A 5,631-nucleotide genomic window follows, 5' to 3' on the forward strand; every position below is an offset into this window, starting at 1 on the left:
TCCGTAACAATATACACTTTTCCTAAAAGACAATCAGACTGAAAGGAGACCATCCATGAAGATCAGCGAGGACCACGGTTCTGACCCGTGGTGTGGAGGCAAGGGTGGCCTTGCCTGGGATGCAGGAGGAGGATGTTAATCAGCCCACCAGCATGTGCAGTGTGGCTTCCTACTTGCAACATTTTGGAAGCACTGAGAAGGACCCGGATGCCACCTAGTGCTGTTCCACTCAGTCTTTAATTATATGGAAAGGCAAATGCTAATTTTTCCCATCTTTTACGGGTTTAACACATCTTGCATCAGGCTGGCTTACCACCACTCCAGCCTTTGGAAGATCCAGGGGTGTGCAGCCAAAGCCTCCTGCTCACTCACAAGCACAGTGGGTGCCAAGCAGACGGTTGCATTTCTTCTGCTTGCAGTTTCTAGCAGTGGTCATCATGGCACTAATACACATTAGAAAAAATCATCTACAAGAAGCAAAGATTGGCAAACTAAGTTAGACTGACGGAACTGGGGGGGACGATGACAACAACACATGCAATAACTCCTGGAAGCACCAATCAAGCTCCAAAATTGTTATCAAACGCCTTCATGAAGCAGCAGCTAGTGCAGGTTTCAGTGCCTTACAGAGGGAATCCTCTGTGGCATTACCATAGTTAGAAATTTATTTACATAGAGGGGAAAACCCCTCCTCCTGGAAACGAGAAGACTGTAGAAAAGGAATTGTCACTTTGAAAATCCCTTTATTTAAAGATAAAGTCATTTAGTTAGAAGCATCCACCAGAGTTCATATTTTCCAGAACAGCATTCCCTTCACTCTATTAGTTTCCTTCACTAAATGTACCCCTTTTCCGAACCTTAATTGTATCTACAAGCTCAATTTCAGATATACACCTTGCTTTGAGGAGCCCGAACACACGATAAAGCTTCAGAGAACTGCAGGTTTGGAGAAGACCCAAGCTCCTTCCAAGCTACAAGTACCGGAAGCCAGTCAGCTGAAACAGCAACTACAAATGCCCGTGTTCCCTGAGTTCACACCATGAGATTTTTTTGCATTAAGGAAATCACAGCGCAACTCCAGCAAAAGCAGATTCTACCAACCTGTGCCGCCAACCCCCCTTCCCAGAACACCCAGATTCAGCTGAGGGCAGAAAACATTTCTTTGATCTGATTACAAGAACTTCCAACTTGAGGCAGCTGAAAGGGTCATCGGTTCCTGTGCCAGACAGTCTGTGTTGTATCATTTCAGTCTGACTTACCTCTACACCACCTTTTTGGGAAGTGTCACAAATGGTCTCACCCGATTCAGAGTGGGAAGATTTTTAATACTTTCATTGATGTGGACATGAAAAAGATTCTTGTTGATGCCAGTTTCCCACAGCAACTGTTGCCGTGGTTATAAATCATTTATTGCCCCCCATCGGCCAACAGCTGAATATAAAGAATGAGTTTACTATGTGCAAGAGAGCATGACAAATGCACAAGCCCACTCCATCTGAAACGTGCCATCAGGCACCAAAATACTGTTGACTGTTTTATTGCAGAGGCTTTGGGAAGTCACTAAAACAACCAACAGACAACTGCTGTCTGATCTGGATGAAAGCAAACAGTCCTCCAATTCACAGATGCAGAGATCAAGGGGGTCCTAAGCTTGTGCGTGCAGTCACCATCATGGGAGGAACCTAGAGACAACGCCCTCCCCTCCAAGCCCCGTGGAACTTAAGGGTAATATTTTCTTCCCAAGGACAAAATGCACCATTAATTCCTTAAGTTATTCCTAAATAACTTAGAGTGCTCATTACTGAGCCAAGGTATTTGAAATAACCTAGTTAACCCCATCTCCATGATTAGAAGAGCTTTGGATAGGCTCCAGGTCTGACCATGACTCACTTCCCCTCCTAGATAACGTGAGATTCACTCACACAAATCTTATTTATCTCTCGTACCTCCTTGCTGAGCAATTTTCTATCTTCCTGCCAAAGCAGAAGCAGAGATGAAGACACTTGAACAAAATTTTCTTCATGCTGAGGCCCAGGCTCTCTTCCAAGCAGGATCTTCTTTATGATCTTCTTGATTTTGCAAGGGCTGGGTATAAGGTAGTTCTGGAGAAAAGACCCAAGAGAGAGACTATGTTTTAGGTAGCGGTTGAGTCAAAAACAATTGTGCTGGCAATAACCAAACACATTTTGGCAAGTTATTTCCTCTGCTCAAGGGCACTGGCTTCCCACACGTTATTTCTGCAACCCCAACAGGAAGTGGATCTCCACCATAAATTAATTCACAGAATACCTGGCTTTCCTACAAACCAGGGAAACAGCGAGTCTCCTGGATGGTTCATCGAGATCCCACAGCTGCGAGTTTGGACACACCTGCAAGGAAAGAAGAGTGTCTGCCATAATCATCTCTCTCTAGCCCCCTCCTCCCAGGGAGCAGGGAACCAACATCTCAAAGGCCACAGATGAGTTTCTAGGAGACTTAAGCTCAGTCTATGCACAGGTTAAAGGGGCAAAGGGCAAAACTGTGCACAGAATGAGTTTTCCTTATCACCAAATGGTTCCCTCCCATGCAAAGAAGGGTGAATACAGTACCAAGCCCTCGTGTCATCACAGGACAAACTATAAGCTATCAAGCTATATGCCACCTCCGTAATTTTCATGTGCAGTTTTCACATGTCTACATGCTGATGTTCCCAGCTAAGAACTAGCTATGTGTCCTAAATCTTTCCTTCTTTTCTCCCATGCCACATCCTCCTCCTCCTCTACCCTGTCTCCAACAGCATGTTTTGCTTTTATTTGCTTCTTCTTAACCAATGTCAGCGAGTTAGTTATTTTGGGACAGAGAAGCCATTAGGAAAGGCAATTTAGAGGATGAACCAAAAAAAGTTTTGTATTTTTAAAACCAATTAAACCACTTCCCATAGCATGATGGGAGACCAAAAGCAAAACATCCATACTCCAAGTCCTTACACAGCAGAACCTTTAACAGACACAGGTGCACTTCCCACACAGGCAGCTCTTATTCCCCTACCAAGCTTCTGAGAATCAGATGGAACACTGAAATATTTAGCAAGAGAGGCAACAAGCACCTCTTGCACCAAGTCCTGATGTAGTACTGATCCCTTTGGAAGCAGGACCGTAACAAGAGGCGAGAATGGGAGCCATCGTGCAGCAGGATGCATTCAGCAGCAATGTGATCACGCCATCCTCAAAGGCACAAGTCACAGGCTGCTCTTGGTGCCCAATAATCCGAGGAATTTTTGTGGAGCTGGCGTGACACCCCCTGGCCATCTATGGTATTGCGCCTTATCACATGGCAAAGTTTATTTACTTCTACAACCTGGAAATAAGGCCTCTACTACATGAAAAACAGCAAACAAAAATCCCTTATGCTGTGCAGTGGTGCCTGTACAAAAGTTAAATACACACCTATAAATGGGACACTATACCAGTTAAGCATATAAAAACAAAAGTACACCCTCAGTTTCCACCCCGTTGATTTGTTGGCTGCTTAACCACAGAGGCTTGCTCTGGACACACCTTGCACTCTTTACAGAAGCCCTCATCCAGCCTCTGCTGCTCCAAACGAGCAGCCAGTCTGTCCTCCTTACTCTCTTCATCTCTTCATTGCTCCAAACCCACCAAAGTTAGGGCTGCAAGAGAGGACCTACCCCATTTCCAGCCTCTTCTCTGGATGATGCTCCATCTCTGAATGACGAAGGCACAAACAGTTTAGTCATCAGCTGGCTGAGACCTTGGCTTTGCAGATAAATAGTTGTAAGGATTAGAAAGTGCACAGCTGTCAGTTATCAGCTCTAAGGCAAGGGAAATTTTCAGAGCCACCAGCCCAATTGCTTGCAGCTGCCATACCCAAACGTTTTCACACAGAACAGATGCTGGAAGATGATACCCACAGAGGGCTCTGAGGACAGTACAGCCCAGCTGTTGTAACACCAGAGTAGGAGACCAGAACTTGTACCCCTGCTGCCAGCTTGCTGTCCAATATTGAAACATATTTACAGAATCTCAGTGTTGGCGAGATGGAAAAAATGAACAAAACATTCTTGAAATCCCCCTCCTCTTGCTGCTGCCAGGTTCTCCCGCAGCTCCACTCCTGTGACAGGTTTCTGCTGCACAGAAAGGATGGACACAGGTAACGCCTACCTTACCGGTGCAATGGGGAGCGGTGGCAAGTTTCCAATGCTACCACTCGCCATACCCAAACAGTGCCAGCAAGATACTCGGCCTGCTCTGACTCCTGCTTTGACTCCTGGGAACGCTGACACATAGGACCTTGCATGACCTCAACACAGCTGCTCTTTTTGTTACTCCACACCCCAAAAGCTCAGCAGAGCAGCACTCACCCGAGATGCAACAGACCTTTGTTGACATCCCTCTTTTGCCCTATCTGAAGCCTGCCTGCACGGACTAATATCGGTACTGGTTAAAAACTTACCCACATTAGTTCAGCCTAATTTGGTGACAGTGCACAAGTGTTGGCATTTATTTTCACAACATCTCAGAAATGAAGTAAAAGCCCAGCTTTACATATTATTAAGACACCAATTGACTTGTCAGTTAAAACCCTCCAAGACTGGAAGCCTCCAACTGCTGCTCTTCTACCTCCAAGCTCTCTGAAGGCAGAACATGTCTCTTCCAGCTTTGTCAGCAACAATCCCCTATGCTTCCAGACAATGCTGCAACCCCAATGCAATCCCCAAACAGTGGTTAGGACTGAAACATAGGGAGCTAAGAAATGGTAACAGTACATGCTTTGCAGAACCCCGTAACCCTTTAGGTTGGCTTCCGCCACTAAAAATCTGCTTTTTACAAATAGCATTTCAACCTTCACCACCACCCTTAGCTACCTAAGGTCTCTCTCAACAAACACCACAGGACAGGTATTTGGTAAAGGAGATGTATATTTATTCACTTTACAAAGAGGGTGGTATTTAGTTGCAACAGCTCCATTTATAGACAAATATATTATTGTACATTATAGTGGTGAATGGCTCAAATCTTTACCTTGCTTTGCTCTTAAAAATGTGTTTGCACCACTTCAGCTTCCATTAGCTGAGCAAATAGCTGTCTTCCTTCTGCCACTGAGAGATTAAAAATCTGTAATAAAGGTATAGCTGTGCGCTACGTATTCACAAGCATTCACCTTCTCATTTCCCTGTGTTACTCCCCTCTCCCCACCCAATTCAACACAGTCTATCCTCTGGGTTAGCATTAAACTTATATACAGCCTCCGTTAAAATCAGGAGCCAGTGACAATTCTAACGTCCTTTTGAAGCACAAGAAAAGTCATTGATTTATACATAGAAAAGTCTTGAGTTCAAGTTTGTTAAAAAAAGAAAAAACCATTTTTAAGTCAGGTTGGCATTTAGATATTGCCAAGGCATGGCTAAACCAATGGAGGATGGGCGGGGGGAGAAAAGAAATTCAGTAGAGAATTTAAATATTACAAAAATATCTTGTTTTCTCTTTTTTCTATTTTGGTTTTTTTTTTTTTTTTTTTTAAAAATGCAGCAGGATGCCCACTTGCTATTGCTAACTGAAGCATGGAAAGAAGGTATAGACTGGTTGTCTTTGATCCTTGAATATTTGAAACAAATTCAATGTAAAGCTGAAC

This window comes from Egretta garzetta, unplaced genomic scaffold (genome assembly GCF_000687185.1).
Source record: "Egretta garzetta isolate BGI_Z169 unplaced genomic scaffold, ASM68718v1 scaffold11, whole genome shotgun sequence".
In the NCBI taxonomy this organism is placed as follows: Eukaryota; Metazoa; Chordata; class Aves; order Pelecaniformes; family Ardeidae; genus Egretta; species Egretta garzetta.